Raw genomic sequence first — 17,978 nt, forward strand, 5'->3', positions numbered from 1 at the left:
TCCCAGCACAGGAACTCAGCCTCAACCCCTGACCTGGGAACCAGGACCCCATATGCCATGTAGTGGAAAAAAAAAAAGGCAACAAACAGAAAAGAGCAGAACAGTAGCAAAGAATAAAGAAGTAAAGTTAGAAAAATATATATACTAGAAAAATTAACAATAGAAATGAAACAAAAACAAACCAAAACAGAACCACAACAGCAAAAATAATAATAATAATAAAGAAAGACAATTAAAAAATAAGAATAAAAATAAAAGATAAAAAAATTCCCTGGTGCCTCCTCTATCAGTGTCCTTGCACCCATGGTGAGCTGCAGCCTATCCCTGCCTCCCCAGTAGGCCTCCAGGACCTCTAGGTAGGTCTCTGGACCCACTGTGTCAGCCCCACCTCTGTGTGTGTTCCTCTCACCAGCATCTGTTCCTGGATCTGGCCCAGAGCACACATGCCTGCACAGGTCAGATGGGGTGCAGGCCTCTAGAGGCATGCCCCCAAGGGCTGGCGCAGCTGCAGGAAGCCTTGGAGGGGGGCAGTGCTCAGCCCACCTAGACCCCTGCAGACAGAGGAGGCCCTGTCTGGGGTGGCACACGGGCTTCCAAGACCTGCACAGCAAGAGGAGGCTTTGACAGAGGCAAGGCTCACAGTCAGGACCTGTGTGGCTAGAAGAGGCCTTGGCAGGGTAGGGGCTCAGGCCTGGGGACCCACATGGCTGGGGCGGCCCCGGAGGTTAAGGGTTCAGCCCTGGGAGCCCAGCAGGCTCACCAGGGCCTGAGTGGGTTGGGGAGATTCTGGTTGTGCTCCCCTCTGATCCTCTGATCCCCCTAAGGTCCCTCTGCATCCCTGCTGATCTCCTCGTCATGGCTGGGCCCCTCCAAGCATGGGAACCTCTCCCCTCCCCCAGCCCCCACTCAGGGATGCCAATCCTGTCCCACCTCCGCCTTTCTTCGCCCCCTACCCTCCCATGTCCTACGTGGTAGTGTGGGGATTCCTCCTGTCCTCTTAGGTGTCCAAAGTCCACCACCAGCACCTGGTAGGTGCCCTGGTTGTGAGGAGATGTGAACTCCACATCCTCCTACTCTGCCATCTTGGCTCCGCCCCTCCATGTTGTCTTAAATGACAAGGTTTCATTCTTTTTTATGACTGAGGAATATTCCATTGTATATACATACCACATCTTTTTTATTCATTCATCTTTCAGTGGACACATTGATCACTTCCATAACTTGACTATTGTAAATAATGCTGCAATGAACATAAGGGTGCATAAATTTTTTTTGTTTCTGCTTATTATATTTATTAAAAATTCTGCTTTTATTTGTATATGCACATGGTCTGAAGATTTAAATGTTATAAATAGAATACAGGGGAAGGCAAGTCTCCTTTTCATTCAGATCTCTAGTTTCTGAATTTCTCCAGTCTTTCTTTCCAGAGGTGAACACTGTTGCCAATTTGTTATAACTCTTTCCAGAAATACAGATATGTGATTGAATACCTCTCTCCTTGTTTTTACACAAATGAAAAGCATTTAAAAACATTAATCATGAATACATACACACATGCTCAAGATTTTTTCATAAATATATTTTCAAAAATAACTCAATAGTTCTTTCCCATTCTTTTTCAAGACTGAATATTTTTTGGTTGTACCAAAATTGATTTACACATTCCCCTAAATCAGTGTGGCTGAAAATGCCAGTCCATGAGATAAGGAAGCTAATCAAAATGTAAATCAACATATTACCTTCTTGTTTGTGGTTGTTTTGCAATGTGCTGAGTTATGTAATAATATAGATGCTGGCACAAGTTTCTCCTCTTGTCACACAGTGGCTACAAAACAGTTTCCAGGCTGACCCTCACCTGTGCTAATACCACCCAGATATCAGGTTGTTACCAGTCTTGAAATATCACAAACAATACTTCAATGGACATCTTTGTATACATTATGTATTTTTCAAATACGTTAAAAATACATATGTAGGATTAATACTTAGAAATAAAAATGTTGGCTCAGTGGATATGTTTATGAAAAATGTCAGTAGCTATTTGTCAAATTGTGGGAAGTTACAGAAGTTTATACTCTCAAATGTGTGATGGTGGCTATTTCCCCATATTCTTGCCAACACTGTGTTTACCACATATTTTAATCCTCATTTTTCTGAAATATAAAAAATATGATTTTTTTGTTTTAATTTCTAATTAATTATCAGTACAATTAAGTATATTTAAAAATATTTTTAACAAGCCATTTGAATATTTGTCTTTTCTATGAACTATATGTTTAAATTCTTTGTCTATTTGGTTTTCTACTGGAATGTTAATTTTCATTGAGTTGATCTATAAGAACATTTTATATAGTTAAAAACTGACTCTTCACTGCTGATATTATTTTTCAACATTGTCTTTTTTACTGCCATTAAAAATGTCTATCTTTTACATGATTGCCAGTATTGTATGGATTTGGGGTTACATATCATAATTTAAAGGCACTTACCAATGCAAGATTATGAAAATAATCTTCTTTTGCTTACTTCCAATATTTTTATATATATTTAAATTTTCTTCTATATGACAACTAATGTTATGGGGCAGAAGAAACTACCACCTATAGTGTGGGCAGAGGGAGATGAGATTAAAAGAGAACACATTAAGACAAAAGAGATTAGAAGTCAACCTGCCTTACCCACAGAACATCAGCAGCCAAAGGTCAACTGCTAATGTAGAAGATTAGTAGGTTCTTCTCTGGAGAAACTGGATGCATCTAGAGAAAATATCTCCTCATTCCTAAATTTGGAGTATCCTCAATAAAATTCATAGTTCCATACTCAATTCCACAAGAGAAGTTCCCCATCCCCAGTTTATAAGCCTCATCCATGCCTTCAAACACTTAATCTATTATTTTAGTGCCTCACTGTTAAATATAACACATAATGAAGGATCTAGAGACATTTAAGGAAAAGTAGCAAGATGAGAGGACAATATGTGAGGAAACAATGCAGAGGAAAAATCAATCTAAAAGAAAAAATTTAACAATATACTTATAGATAAACAAGAACAAGATATTGTAAAGTAAAATAATCTGATAGCTAGAACTCTTGGAATTTAAAATTTTGAGTCAAAATTAATAAGAAAATAGAGGGGCTGGAAGTTAAAATAAATAGAATCTATTAGAAGATACATTCAAATAATGAACAGTTGAAAGAGCTTGGGTCATCAACCAGAAAGATAAAAAAATGCAATTATTAGGATTTATAGAAAAAGAAAACAGAAAACAGAAGGGAGGGAATAACCAAAGAAATACAAGAGGTTTTTCCAGAACTGGTTGGCATTCAGTTTCAAATTGAAATTGCTCCTTGGCTATCCATGCATAAAACATTCACATTATTTTCGAATTTTAGAACCATGGAAGAAATCATCTTATAAGCATCCAGAGAAAAGAAGAAGATGAACAAAGGGAAAGAAATCTCATATAAAGCAATAAGAATATAAATGTTATTATGTTTCTTAAAAGCAACATTTGGTGCCAGAAGCATTATCAACCTAAATTTTTAACCCAGATAAACTGTTAGTCAAGTGTGAGTACAAAACATAAACACTGTCCAGGATGAAGGGCTCAGAATATTTATCTGATGGCTTCTTTCTCAGGAAGCTACTTGCTTCTGCAAATCAAGGGAAAAAATCAAGAAAGAGAAAGGTATGGGATCCTGGAAATGATGGCTCCAACTCAGGTGACTGGCAAGGAAAAGTTCTAGATGGTGACCTTGTAGACCTACAGAAGAACCTGTCCAGGCCGTGTCAGGAGCATTGAGGACCTGAAGGGCAGTCTTTAGGAAAAAAAAAAAAAGGAGACTTCATAGAATTGATTATTTGATAGATTATGTAATGGAGTGTCCAGATATACAAAAATTTATGCAAAAATTATGAAAAAATAAAGGCATATTATTCTCATATTCTCATATTAACTATGAGAAAAAAAGTGCAAGGAGATACTCTTGGTTCAGTCCTTGGCTTTACAGTGAAGAACATGAGCAAAGCCAGCAATTTGTAAACACTGAATGGTTTAACTTAAACTAGTGATAAACTGTACACTAAGTCCCCTACATATGAACCTTCAAGTTGCGAATTTTCAAAGATGTGAATGTGTGTTCGCATGTCCAATCACGTAAGTTAGTTCACATGTCTGGCATACATTGTCACATGTGTGCATCCTCTACAAGTGGTTGTGCTTTTGTGTACTTTACTGTACAGTACTGTATAGATTATAGTAATACAGTATCTTTATTTCAAGCTCAGGATGTCTGGAAACAAGCGTAAAAGCACCAGTGATGTAGCTAGTACTGCTAAGAAGTGCCAAGAGATAAAAATGTAAACAAAAGTGAAAATAATTGAGAGAGTGGAGTGAGGCGAAAAGGTGGTAGACGTCACTCGTTCTTATAATGTGAATCATTCAACCATCGGCACAATTCTAAAGAACAAGGAAAAGCTCATGGAACATGTGAAGTCTGCTCTGCTGATGATGTTGATAGTAATATTGAAGAACCATGGAAAAGTGATAGAGGAGATGGAGAAACTTCTCAGTATGTAGATGCAGGATCAGCATCAGTGTCAAGTCCCACTCAGCTTAATGCTGATTCAAGAGAATATAAAAGCCTTTATGAAGACTTGAAGAAGAAACACGGTGAAGAATCAGAGGGCGCATCTTTTAATGCCAGCCATGGCTGGTTTCATTGGTTCAAGGCTAGAGCCAACCTTCACAACCTAAAAGTAAGTGGTGAGGCAGTGAGTGCAGATACAGTAGCTGCCTGGGAATTTCCTGAAATGCTTCAAGAAATTATTGATGAAGGTGCATATTTACCCAAGCAGGTTTTTAACTTGGATGAGACAGGATTGTACTGGAAGAGGATGCCACACTGAAGTTACATCAGTAAGGAGGAAAAGTTGATGCCAGGCTATAAAGGCAGCAAAGGATAGGCTAACTCTCTTGTTTGGTGGCAATGCTTCTGGCGATATGAAGCTGAAGCATCTCTAAGTTTATCATTCAGAGAACCCAAAAGCCCTTAAAAACATAGCCAAGGGCTCTCTTCCTGCTGTGCAGAAAAGTAACCCCAAAGCCTGAGTTACACAGACAATTTTCTAGGACTGGGTTTTCTACCACTTTATCCAGGAGGTAGAGAAATATTGCTTAGAGAAGGACATCCCATTCAACATTGTTTTGCTGCTTGACAATACCCCCCATTCATAGACAACTTTCATCCTAACATCAAAGTAGTGCATCTGCCCCTGAATCGTCGCTCATCTAACCTATGGACCAAGGAGTTACAGCAACTTTCAAGACATATTATTTACATCACGCTTTTTGTCAGGCCGTAAAGGTGAGTGATGAATCGGGAACAACCTTGTGACAATTTTGGAAGGACTACAACATCTACAAGGCCATAAAAAAATTGACTTTGCTTGGTGTGAGTTTACAGCCATCACCGTGAATGGGGTTTGGAAGAACGTTTGCCTGCAGTTCATGATTTTCGTGGATTTGAGAAGGTGGATGAGGAGTCCAAAGAGGTCTTCAGCAACTTAGTGACCCTCAGAGAGAAGCTGGAGCTAGATCTGCAAGAGGATGACTTCACTGAACTCCTTGCTGTGCAACACAAGGAACTTACTAATGAAAACCTGATAGAATTGGAGGCCCAGAGAAAGGATGAATAGAGACAAGAGGAAGAAGTAACTGAAGAACTGAAGAGATTCATGACGCATGAAATGGCACGGGGATTTTCTTTATTTGAGGAGGCGCTGGTAGTTTTTGAGGCACAGGATCCAAATGTAGAATGGTACACGAAGGTTGCAGCAGCTGTTCAGACTGCAATCCAGTGCTACCGTGTCATCTATGATGAGAAAAAATGAGCTACTACCCAGATATCACTGGATTGTTTTTTCAAGAGGGTAGATAGAATTGAATCCAGCAAGGAACCAGAACCTGTGCCATCAGCGTCAGGTGTGAATGAAATTGTAGCTTGCCCTCCCTCTCCTATTGCTGACGATCCTTCAGCTCTACCATCTCCCACCTCCTCTCCCTTCACCAGTCAATAACTCTTCTTGTCTGTTTACTCCATGCCAGCCCCTGTATGCCAGCCGTTGTACTGTACTTCTGTATTTTTCAAGGTACTGTACTGTAAGATTAAAAATGTTTTCTTTGTTTTTTGTGTTTGTTTGTTTTTTATGTATTATTTGTGTGAAAAGTATTATAAACCTATTATAGTACAATATTATATAGCCGATTGTGTTAGTTGGGTACCTAGGCTAACTTTGTTAGACTTACAAACAAATTGGACTTATGAACATGCTCTTGGAAAGGAACTCGTTCATATGTAGGGGATTTACCGCACTGGGGGAAGAGAAGGAAGGGAAGTGAAGAGAAGGTGTTAAAAAACTAAATCTGCAACTGTCATAAAAGGAAGTGAACAATGTCTAAAATTGAAAAATCAAGAAATTAGCAGTGTAAGCAAATTTAAAAGTAAAACCATAAACATAAAAAAAGAACCAAAAATGTTAAAAGTAGGTGCTTCTGAGAGTGGAATAGGATGGAGAGGGTAGTTGTTTATCTAAGATTTTCACTTGGATGCATATGACACAAAGCCCAAATCATGGTGACTTAAATAAGACTTTGTTGTAGTTGTTTGCTTTCTATTCAGAGGAAGGGGACTGGCTCATGATGCCACTGAGGTCACAGATACTTTTACTCTTTCTGTGCAGTCTTTCTTAGCATGTGGCTTTTGTTCTTATAGATTCAAGATGGCTTTTGTACCTCAGGTTCTGCAGCTGCATACCAGGCAGAAGAGGAAGGACAAATTCTAAAAGATACATTCCAGCTGTCTTCTTTTTTTAAAAAAATAAGAGCTTTTAAAAAAATAATAGTTGTGTTGATATATGATTATTCATATACTATACAATCTAACCATTTAAATTATGCAATTCAAAGTTTCTTAGTATATTCACATAGTTGTGCCACCATCACAGTTAATTTTAGAACATTTTCATCAGCACAAAAAGAAACCTTGTTTCCATTTGAAGTCACATTCTATTTCCTCCCAAATCCTCAGCCCTAGGCAACCATGAACATACATTCTGTCTGTATAGATTTGCCTACTATAGACATTTTATACAAATGGAATCATACAATATATGGTCTTTTGTGAGTAGCTTCTTTCACATAATATGTGTTTTAGGTTCATCCATGTAATTGCATATATCAGTCACTGGTTACTTTTTATTGCTGAATAATATTTCACTGGGTGGACATGCCACATTTTGTTTGTCCACTCATCAGTTGAATGTTTGGGTTGTTTCCACTTTTTGGCTATTATAAATAGTGTTGATATGAACATCCATATAAAAGTTACTGGCATGGAAACTCTACCCTATGAGTAAGTTGGTGCAAAGGCCATTGGCAAATACTCTCAGTTTTCCATGGGTGAAGGGTAAAGCTAGAATTTTACCCTCTGTAACTTGGAGTTGGAGGGGATGAGAAATATTGGCTTCTTGTCCTTTCTGGTGATATCCCTTGATTGACGGATGAGGTTAAGGGTTTACTATTTTCTTGGCCTCACTCACCCAGATTGAAGCTTTCCTCCTGCTGAGGGAGTGCGTAGGGGATGCAGATAGGAAGGGAAAGAAGGGGCTGGTTGCAGCTCAAGGGCCACAGATTCTCACTGTTCCTATGGAGATTTAGTAGATTTTCTTTAGTAAACGCTTCATTTGCTGTCTACCTTTAGGACAATTTCCTGAAACTTTAAATGGTTGTTATTTTTACAGTTTTCACCAGTTGTTGTTATTTTGCTTGGGAATGGGTCCATAGGGCTCTTCACATTGTCATTCCAGAAGTGAAACTTATACAAGAGCTTTCTTAGAAGAGCAACTCAGTGACTTCTGCTAATATCTCATTGGCTAGTATTGTGACAATGGCCACTCATGTCTGTGAGGGAGGCTGGGAATGAGCCACTTACCTAGACACATAAGCACCCCATGTAGGGCTGGTGGAAAATGGGGTTTAACCAGTGCTATTGTCACAGAAGTGTTGAACTACTATGTGGTTTTTGAAATAAATTATTTTGATAAAAGTTAATTTCTAGAATGTGAAAACAAATTCACTGCCCATGAACATCAATTTACAACATCTTCTTTTTTCATTCCATGATTGGCTTAAGTTTGTACTCTAGTAGGTTTGTTTTTTATTTTATTTTTTCTCTTTTCCAAAAAGCAGGCATGGAAATGGTACTTTTAAAAAAAATTAATTAATTTATTTGTTGTTATTTTTGGCTGTGTTGGGTCATCGTTGCTTTGCACGGGCTTTCTCTAGTTGCGGCAAGTGGGGGCTACTCTTCGTTGAGATGTGTGCGCTTCTCACTGCGGTGGCATCTCTCGTTGCAAAGCATGGGCTCTAGGTGCGTGGTCTTCAGGAGTTGTGGCACATGGGCTCAGTAGTTGTGGCTTGTGGACTCTTGAGCGCAGGCTCAGTAGCTGTGGCACACGGGCTTAGCTGCTCGGTGGCATGTGGGATCTTCCAGGGCCAGGGCTTAAACCCGTGTCCCTTGCATTGGCAGGCAGATTCTTAACTACTGCACCACCAGGGAAGCCCTGGAAAAGATACTTTAAAAGTTCTTATCTGTTTAAAAATGTTACTCTTGGGACTTCCCTGGCCTTCCAATGTTTAAGACTTCACCTTCCAATGCAGGGGGTGTGGGTTTGATCCCTGATCGGGGAGCTAAGATCCCACATGTCTTGTAGCCAAAAAGCCAAAACGTAAAACAGAAGCAATATTGTAACAAATTCAACAAAGACTTTAAAAATGGTCCACGTCAGGGCTTCCCTGGTGGCACAGTGGTTAAGAATCCGCCTGCCAGCCACATAGCACAGGGAGATCAGCTCCGTGCTTTGTGACCACCTAGAGGTGTGGGATAGGGAGGGTGGGAGGGAGACGCAAGAGGGAGGAGATATGGGGATACATGTATATGTATAGCTGATTCACTTTGTTATAAAGCAGAAATTAACACACCATTGCAAAGCAATTATACTCTAATAAAGGTGTTTAAAAAATGGAAAAAAAAAAAAGAATCCGCCTACCAATGCAGGGGACACGGGGTCGAGCCCTGGTCCGGGAAGGTTCTACATACCGCAGAGCAACTAAGCCCGTACACTGCCACTACTGAGCCTGCACTCTAGAGCCCACTGTACCACAATTACTGAGCCTGCGTGCCACAACTACTGACGCTTGTGAGCCTAGAGCCCATGCTCAGCAACAAGAGGAGCCACCGCAATGAGAAGCCCGTGCACTTCAATGAAGAGTAGCCCCCACTCAATGCAACTAAAGAAAGCCCACACACAGCAACAAAGACCCATTGCAGCCAAAAATAAATAAATAAATAAGTTTATAAAAAACCAAAAAAAATGGTCCATGTCAAAAAAATCTTTAAAAAAATATGTTTCTCTTTATTATTTGCTTAAAAGAATGTTGGCGCTATATACAATTCTTAAGCCAAACTTTGCTTTAAGATTTTGATGAAACATTGCTGAGATTTTGATCAAAAGTTTGTGGGCAGCTTAATTGCTATTCTTAATAAATGCTTTTACCTGCTTATTTTTGTCCATAGGATTATTTTTTCAGTCTTTGAAAGGTATGCCCAAATGTTGCACATTCTAAATCAGTTTTCCCTGTGACACACTGTGCCTTTTCAATTAGTAAATTCAAGCATTTCTTTATTTTAGGAAGTTTTCTTTAAGTCTTTGATATTTTTTCCTATTTCATTTGCTCTTATCTTCAGGGACAAAATTTATGTATATGTTGGATCTCCTTTGTCTTATATACCGTTCCTTTGGCTTTAAAATTCTCTTAAACACTTTGTCCTTTCTTCTTTCTTTTTCTCAATTTCTCAAGCATGTTCTCCATGCTTGAATGATTTAGCAGATTCTATCTTTCTTTTCTGCTGCTATGGTGATCTTCATTTCTGCGAGGCTTTCCCCTTTCCATTTGACCTGAGTTTGTCGGCTCATCATTTTATCTCCCTTTCTTCATGTTGTCCAACGCTTTATGCCTGTTCTTCAGACTCTTATGTGTAATAGATACTGTTTTTGATAAATTAAATGATTTCATGGAGAACTAGGGGCTCTTGTTTTTTAAAAAAATTATTGAATTATAGTTGATTTACAATATTGTGTTAGTTTCAGGTGTACAGCAATGTGATTCATTTATACATACATGTATATTCTTTTTCAGATTCTTTTTTATTATAGGTTATTACAAGATATTGGATATAAGTCCCTGTGCTATGCAATAAATCCTTGTTGTTTATCTATTTTATACATAGTTGTGTGTATCTGTTAATCCCAAACTCTTAATTTATCCCTCTCCCCACTTTCCCCTTTGGTAACCATAATTTTGTTTTCTATGCCTATGAGTCCGTTTCTGTTATGTAAATAACTATTTATATTATTTTTTAGATTCCACATATAAATGATATCATATATTTGTCTTTTCTGTCGGGCTTACTTCACTTAGTATGATAATCTCTAGGTCCATCCATGTTGCTACAAATGGCATTATTGCATTTTATTTTATGGCTAATTTTCCATTGTATATATGTACCACATCTTTATCCACTCATCTGTTCATGGACACTTAGGTTGCTTCCATGCCTTGACTGTTATAAGTAGTACTGCTGTGAACATTGAGGTGCATGTATATTTTCGATTTAGAGTTTTCATTTTTTCTAAATATATGCCCAGGGGTAGGATCGCTGCTTCATATGCTAACTCTATTTTTATTTGTTTATTTATTTATTTGGCTGTGTTAGGTTTTCGTTGCTGCGTGTGGACTTTCTCTAGCTGTGGCGAGCAGGGGCTACTCTTCATTGTGGTGCTCAGGCTTCTCATTGTGGTGGCTTCTCTTGTTGCAGAGCATGGGCTATAGGTGTGTGGGCTTCAGTAGTTGCAGCGTGCAGCCTCAGTAGTTGCGGCACGTGGGCCCTAGAGTGCAGGCTCAGTAGCTGTAGCTCATGGGCTTAGTTGCTCTGCGGTATGTGGGATCTTCCTGCACCAGGGCTCGAACCCATGTCCCTTGCATTGGCAGGTGGATTCTTAACCAATGCACCACCAGGGAAGTCCTAGTTTTTTTTAAATTAATTTTTATTGGAGTATAGTTGCTTTACAATGTTGTGTTAGTTTCTACTGTACAGCAAAATGATTCAGCTATACATACACATATATTCCCTCTTTTTTGGGTTTCCTTCCCATTTAGGTCACCACAGTGCATTAAGTAGAGCTGCCTGTGCTATACAATATGTTCTCATTACTTGTCTATTTTATACGTAGTATCGATAATGTATATGTGTCAATCCCAATTTCCCAATTCCTCCCCCCACCCTTTCCCCCTTGGTATCCATACATTTGTTCTTTATGTCTGTGTCTCTATTTCTATTTCACAAATAAGATCATCTATACCATTTTTCTAGATTCCATGTATACGCATTAATATACGATATTTGGTTTTCTCTTTCTGACTTGCTTCACTCTGTATGACACTCTCTAGGTCCATCCACGTCTCTACAAATGACCCAATTTCGTTCCTTTTAATGGCTGAGTAATATTCCATTGTATATATGTACCACATCTTTATCCATTCATCTGTTGATGGACATTTAGGTTGCTTCCATGTCCTGGCTATTATAAATAGTACTGCTATGAACATTGGGGTGCATATATATTTTCGATTTAGAGTTTTCATTGTTTCCAAATATATGCCCAGGAGTAGGATTACTGGTTCATATGGTAACTCTATATTTAGTTTTTTAAGGAACATCCATACTGTTCTCCAAAGTGGCTGCATCAATTTAAATTTCCACCAACAGTGTAGGAGGGTTCCCTTTTCTCCACACCCATTCTAGCATTTATTATTTCTAGATTTTTGATGATGGCCATTCTGACTGGCATGAGGTGATACCTCATTGTAGTTTTGATTTCCATTTCTCTAATAATTAGCCATGTTGAACATTTTTTTCATGTGCTTGTTGGCCATCTATTGTGTTTTTTGGAGAAAAGTCTATTTAGGCTTTCTGACCATTTTTTTGATTGTTTTTTTGTTGTTGTTGTTATTGAGTTGTGTGAGTTGTTTGTATATTTTGGAATTTAATCCCTTGTCAGTTGCATCATTTGCAAATGTTTTCTCCCATTCTGTAGGTTGTCTTTTCATTTTGTTTATGGTTTCCTTTGCTGTGCAAAAGTTTATAATTTTGATTAGGTCCCATGTGTTTATTTTTGCTTTTATTTCTTTTTCCTTGGGAGATTGACCTAAGAAAATATTGCTATGATGTATGTCAGAGAATGTTTTGCCTATGTTCTTTTCTAGGAGTTTTATGGTGTCATGTCTTATATTTAAGTCTTTAAGCCATTTTGAGTTTATTTTTGTGCATGGTGTGAGGGTGTGTTCTAACTTCATTGATTTACATGCAGCTGTCCAACTTTCCCGGCACAGTTTGCTGAAGAAACTGTCTGTTTCCCATTTTATATTCTTGCCTCCTTTGTCGAAGATTAATTGACCACAGGTGTGTGGGTTTATTTCTGGACTCTCTATTCTGGGAGGACTAGGGCTTCTTAATTGTATTAGTTTTCCATGGGTGCCATAACAGATTGCCACAAACTTATTGGTTTGAAACAATAAAAAATGATTAACTTTTACTTCTGCAGGTCTGAAGTCAAATATGGGTCTCAGGGTGTTAAAATTATGGTGTCGGCAAGGCTGCATTCCATTCTGGAGGCTCTAGGGGAGACCCTGTTTCTTTGCCTTTTCCAGCTTCTAGAGGTATCTTTTCCTTGAGTCCTCACATCAAATCACTCTGAACTCTTCTACCTCCCTCTTCCACTTATAAGGACCCTTGTGATTATATCAGTCACACCTGGATGATCCAGGATACTCTCCCCAGTTTTGTCACCTCATTAGCAAACTTGATTCATGTGCTCCCTTAATTCCCTTTTGTCATATAAGTTTATATATTCGTGGTTTGTGGGGACTAGCATGTAGACATGCTGGGGGGGGGGTGCACTATTGTGCCTGCCCCACTAACTTCCACCTGCTTTGGAATGCTACTAACTTCCACCATGCTACTGTATTTAAGTGTTTTCCATTATCTTTTATTTGCCAGATGCCTTTTCTTCTTTTGTTTTTCCCACCTGCATTATCTTTACATAGTTTCCATGATAGTTCCTTTAAAAAATTTATCACTTTTCTTTGAAGTAATGGCGTTTTTCCTGTACAGCTCTTTTTGAAAAAGTAGTTGGAGGAAGAGGTAGCATATATCCCCAAGGCTTCTGTGGATATAATTCAGGGGGTCTGTTAACTTGGATGGGAAAATTTTTAATCTTGATTTTCTCTAATGAAGGCAGGCAACACAGCCCAGTAGTATACATAGATCCTATACATTTGTCACCAGTAGATATTAGAGATATTTTCTTTTTTAAAAAATAAATTTATTTATTTATTTACTTACTTACTGGCTGCATTGGGTCTTCGTTGCTGTGCACGGGCTTTCTCTAGTTGCAGCGAGCAGGAGCTACTCTTCGTTGTGGTGCGCAGGCTTCTCTCGTTGTGGAGTATGGGCTCTAGGAGCCTGGGCTTCAGTAATTGTGGCACGTGGGCTCAGTAGTTGTGGCTCGTGGGCTTAGTTGCTCTGCGGCATGTGGGATCTTCGCGGACCAGGGCTTGAACCTGTGTCCCCTGCATTGGCAGGTGGATTTTTAACCACTGCGCTGCCAGGGTAGTCCCTAAAGATATTTTGATATCACTTTACAGATATACTGAAATACCAGTTACCCTCGTCATTTCTTCCAGATTATAACAGTTATTAGGCCCACTGCTAGATCTCATTAATTGAGGCATAAATATCACAAACTTAAAAAAATATTTTGGTACCTGTATTTCAATATGTATCCCTTTGTAATCTTCTGTGCTTTATTTTATGCATTTGAAAATATTATTCTGAGAGGGACCCATGCACGTCAGCAGGTTGCAGTGTGGGTCCAGCCTTCCTGCCTCTTGCCCTGTTCTTGCTGTTCCTCTCTGCTGGGTGTGGTCCCCTTCCGAAAAACAGGAAGTCTCCTTGACTCATGTCAAAACCCTGCATGTCACAGTTTTTGGGTGATTTAGCTTGGACTTCTCCTTAGCTGTCCAGTGTCAGAAAGGATCAGGCTCCTAGTGGTTCACTCACAGTTTCTCCCCACACTGGTAACAGTTAACCACCCACTCTTGAAAACGTATGTCCCTGTTTCATCCCAACATCCTTCCACTACTGTGGTCCACAGGGTTCAAAGATGTTTGGTGATTTGCCCATATACCCAGACCTTGCAATTCAAAGGAGGGTGAGGCTGGGATTGCTGTTTCCCACTAGTGTGTGTTCCCTACTCTGGAAAACCTTGGATTCTCTTTATTTGCCTGCAGATGGTCTCTCTCACTGTGTCCCTTCTCACTCCAGTCCCAGGCCCTAAGAGCATAGGGGCCCTCTCATGATTGGTGACTTCATAGAAGTGGAAGTTCTTCTTTTGCTTCTCTTTGTTGCTCTGGGTTGATTTCAGAGAAGACACAAGAGTTAGAGGTTTCTCTTCTGCTATCTTTAATAGGAAATCTTTTTAGCTTCTTTCCATAACTTTTAAAAAGTTGCCGAAATTCATTATAATAGAGACAATACAGAATTGCATGTAGTGGAAATGTCTCCTTCTTACCCCATAGTGACCTCTTTTAGGGATGATATCAGAAGCAAAAATGTGATGTGTGTCTGTTTTCCAGTCTTCTCTATATATTTGTATAAACATTTAAAGTATCCAATCCACCCACAATTTATATAGATGTAGCTGGTAAAGTGACATATAATTGCTTACTTTTAACTGGGTGCTAGGAGCAGCACTTGCACTACAGTTTTTCTTTACTCTCTTCTGGGTTAAATGAGAGAGAGGGAAAATCAGGGCTGGAAACGTATAAAACAACTGATTTTCTTCTTTTTTACTGTAGAAAATATATATAACATGCAATTTACCATTTTAATAATTTCGAAGTGTACCGTACGGCAGTGTAATGTACATTCACATTGCTGTGCACCATCCATCTCCAGAACTCTTCTTCTATTTGTTTGTTTTTGGTCATGCTGTGTGGCTTGCAGGATCTTAGTTCCCTGACCAGGGATCAAACCCATGCCCCCTGCAGTGGAAGCACAGAGTCCTAACCACTGGACCGCCAGGGAATCCCAAGAACTCTTCATCTGGCAAAACTGAAACTTTGTACCCATCAAACAATGAGTCCCCATTTCCCCCTCCCCTGGGTCCCTGCCAACCACCATTCTTTCTGTTTCTGTGAATGTGACTATTCTGAGAATCTTATATAAGTGGAACAGTATTTGTTCTTTTGTGACTGGCTTATTTCACTTAGCATAATGTCATCATGGTCATGTTGTAGTATACTGAGGAATTGCTGATAAGGAGGGCGGACTCTAATTTATAGGCAAATTTTCAACTGTGCAGAAGGTCAGCATCCCTTAACCCCTGCCAGTTGTTTAAGGGTCAACTGTACTTCTGAGTAGTAGTTTATCTATTTTCCTCTCAAAACGTTTATCTGTTTTCCTTCTGGTTTTGAGTTTGCAGTAAAAGCTCCTAGATTTGCTTCAACTTGGAATGTGTCTTCCAGAAACACAATAGGGAGCACTGACGGGTGGGGGGGATCATTTATAAGTAGATGAGACAGTAAGCCATAGTTGGAACCCCATGACAAGGGTCTCTGACCCTAATGCTGTTTATAAAAAGTAATTCTAGAGAAAAGCTTATGAACACAGAAAAAGGGAAAGCTAAATGGGAACAAAGATACTGATTCCAAATATGATTCATGGGATGTTTGTGTGGAGGACTTGTCTCTTAAAAAGCAGGACTTGACAACTTTTTTCACAATTGTCAGCCAAATCTTCTTTAATCCATTACTCAGAAGGTATAGAGGTCCAAGAATTGGGGGTCTTTGAAACACTTGGGCTCATAAGCCCATGGAAACCCATCTCAACTGGGGATGGTGACTGCCAGGACAAGGGTGTGTTCCCAGCATTCTGAGCCCCAGGGAAATACACCTTGTGGGAAAGAGGGAAGAGCACAGTTGCAACATAAAGTGATTATGCCAGGCTTCTCCCTACAAAAGATCCCGAAGACTCAGTAATGCTAAATTGTAACTTTATTTTCAAAAATTGAATTTGTCTTTGTGAAAATTCAAATTGTGCATCACTGCCCCTTCCTGCCACATAATGTTTCCTGCCATGTGATTTGCCCAACAGTCACTTTCAGTTTAAAATGCAGTCTCTTTCTAAGAAAGCTCAGCTGCCTTGGGACTCTCTACCTCCTGTCTCTTCTCTTCTCCCTAGTAGGGGAAGGGTGTCTGGCTGCTGGGCTGATCTCTGTCCTTTCTGGGCCCCTCTGAAATCTCCCCTGGGTACCAACGTCCTTCCCAGCTGCTTCTGGCACCACATCCTCATCCTAGTCGTAGGTGCCTTGGAATTTCTGGTTGTCCTAGAATGCATGCTCCCTCCTTGGGTCTGGGCCAGGTAGGGTTTTGTGAATATGTCATGGCCTGCCCACCTGGCATCTCAGGCACCATTTCCTTGTTTTAGAAGATAGACTTCTCTGGGAGGTGTGTACTCTCTCTGGGCTACATCTGGGACAGTGAGGCATGTTTTCCTCTATTCTCAGATCCCCTGCATCCACTAGTAGTTTCTGTAACTCCTCATCCTGGGGCTTGGGCTGCAGGTATGCTGTTGGGCTTTTGGTCCTTACCCAGGGACTGTGTTAGTCAGGGTTCTCCAGAGAAACAGATGTGTGTGTGTGTGTGTGTGTGTGTGTGTGTGTGTGTGTGTGTGTATAATATACTGAATGTTTGTGTCCCTTCAAAATCCATATGTTGAGACCTAATCCCCAGTGTGATTATTATTTAGAGGTGGGGCCATTGGGAGGTGATTATGTCTGAGGGGGGAACCCTTATGAATGCAATTAGTGCTCTTCTTATAAAAGATCCCAGAGAGGTCCCTCACTCCTCCTGCAAAGTGAGGACAGAGTAAAAAGATGACCTTCGATGAATCAGGAAGCAGCCCTCATCACTCATTGAATCTGCTGGCACCTTGATCTTGAACTTCCCAGCCTTCATAACTATGAGAAATAAATATTTGTTGTTGAAGTCACCCATTTTTTTAGTATGGTATTTTTGTTATAGTAGCCTGAACACACTCAGACAATATATATGTACATATATATATATTGTGTGTATATATATATATGTATATATATCACATTTATATATATGTAACTATGTCTATATTTATATCAACATCTATATCTATCTATCTATCTATCTATCTATCTGTCTTGAGGGATTTTAAGTATTTGGCTCATGTGATTGTGCAGGCTGGCAAGTCTGAAATCTGCAGGGCAGGCTGGAGACTCAGGGGAGAAGTTGATGTTGCATTGTTGAGTCTGAAGGCAAACTGCAGGCAGAATTCCTTCTTTCTTGGGGGATCTCAGTCTTTTCTCTTAATACCTTCAACTGATTATGTGAGGCCTAACCACATTATGGTGGGTAACCTGTTTTACTCAAAATCTACTGATTTAAAAGTTAATCTCATCTAAAAAATACCTTCACAACAGCATCCAGACTGGTGTTTGGACAAATGTCTGGGTACCATGGCCTGGCCAAATTGACACATTAAATTAACCATTGCAGGGACTCTCCAGTCTCCTGTTGAAATGTTCATGTTCTTTGAAATTGTTCTCGTATCACCTTACAATCTTCCCTGTGCTATAGTTTATGAGATAAAATTTATTTTATGAATTCATGAATGCTCATGCTATTTGGAGCTCAACGAAGATTTTCTCTCTCAAAAAGCCTACATTCTTTCATAAAAGCCTTCCATTCAAGACCATTGTTCTA

Source organism: Mesoplodon mirus (assembly GCF_964341445.2).
Source record: "Mesoplodon mirus genome assembly, chromosome: 5".
Classification (NCBI taxonomy): Eukaryota; Metazoa; Chordata; class Mammalia; order Artiodactyla; family Ziphiidae; genus Mesoplodon; species Mesoplodon mirus.